Raw genomic sequence first — 1,738 nt, forward strand, 5'->3', positions numbered from 1 at the left:
GGGGGGGGGTGTGCTGCCAGAAACCACTGGGTAGAGATCAGGGGGTCATGAAACATGGTACAATGCACAGACTAGCCCCGCCTGGCAGAGAACCAGCCTTGGTAATGTGGCAGCGAGGATGAGAAGCCCTGAGTTAGGATGGATCTCACAGCAGCCATCTGGCTGTGTCTGGCTCCTGGGGAAGGAGTACAGGCAGTGGATGTGCTGGATGGAGAGGCACCCCAAGGAGACCCCCCCCCATATGTACACAGAAGCAGGCTGAGACTCAGTGATGTCCCACTCCTCTCCTTCCTTCAGCCCCAGGCTAGGGACCTCTCAAGAGCTGTCTTTATCCCGATGGAGGCCATGGGCCCTCTGAGAAGAAAAATGGCTTGGAGAACTGCAAGCCCAGAAGGTTCCTAGCCTCCCTTGCTCAAACAGCAAATGTATTGGCAACTCTGGAACCCTGAACCCCCAAACTTCTGCCACCGGATTAAAAGTTCTCTCCTCTATGCCCCGGGTTTCTGAGGCTGTGCGTGGATTTTAAGGAGGGAACAGACAAGCACTTTCTATCTTCATTTTAATGTGTGTTGGAAAAATACTGGCTTCTGTTTATGGCTTTGCTAAAAGTCACTTATTAAAAAATATTTAAGAATTTTTTTCCTTTAAAAAATGTTTTTAGTAAATGATCATCTAGGTCTGGGCTGCTAGCCAGACAGGTGTAACAGTGCAGATTCCACTTGAATTAACGTGGAATGAGGGGCTGTGGGGGTACTCCGTGGGTAGAGGTGCTTGCTGCCAACCCTGGAGACCTGAGTTTGATCCCAGGGACCCTCGTGCTAGGAGAGAACTGATGCCTGCAGGTAGACTTCTGACCACTGTGTAAGCACTGCAGTGTGTGTGTGTGTGTGTGTGTGTGTGTGTGTGTGCGTTTTACACACTAAAGTAAATAAAATTGGCATTTTAAAGTATTATTAAATTAAAAACTCAGTCCTTGGGTCTGGTGAGGTGGCGCAGCAAGCAAAGATACTTATCACCAAGGAAACCAGTTCCTGCAGTTTGTCTTCTGACCTCCATGAGCATGTCAAGAGCACACATATACTCTCTCTTTATATATAAATATATGGTATTGTGTGTGGATTTCTATATATACACACATAGTTCTCTGTATATATACCATATATCTCTGTGTATATACACATATATGTGTATCAGACATATACATGTATACCAGAGAAATTGGTAGCCGCCACATTTGAGGGAAAAGACAGGAAAACACCACTCCTGACGAGGTTCAGACATAGGGGACATCATGATGGGGGCTTTGCCCGAGTGCCCTGGAGGGAGCAGCACATCACAGCTCAGAGCTCGGAAGCACACCTGGAAGAGCTGTAGAGTGCAGCCAGCCCCAGGTCCCCACAGAAACTGTCACGGAGACTGCGGGCCTCCCTGCTCTCAGTCTTGATCCAGCCTGCCTCTCAGTCCTGCCCCTCGGCTAACAGCCCCTTCCCTGGTGTTCGTCAGTCATTGGAAACTTTATGCCAGGGCCACCTAGTATTTATCCCCAATGGAAAGCTCTGATCTTGCTGAAGACTTGCAAGACACTGGAATGACCTGGCCTCCCTCCTCGTCCAGGGACAGCTAGAGATGTACACGGGAACAGTCACAGCGTCTGATGCTCACTGCACTGTTGTTTACAAAGAGGGGGAAAGACGGCGTCGCCTAAAACCACCATCTATGTTCATATGGGGGGGGGGGG

The sequence above is a fragment of the Psammomys obesus genome, unplaced genomic scaffold (genome assembly GCF_907164565.1).
Source record: "Psammomys obesus unplaced genomic scaffold, mPsaObe1.curated_primary_1811, whole genome shotgun sequence".
NCBI classification, from domain to species: domain Eukaryota; kingdom Metazoa; phylum Chordata; class Mammalia; order Rodentia; family Muridae; genus Psammomys; species Psammomys obesus.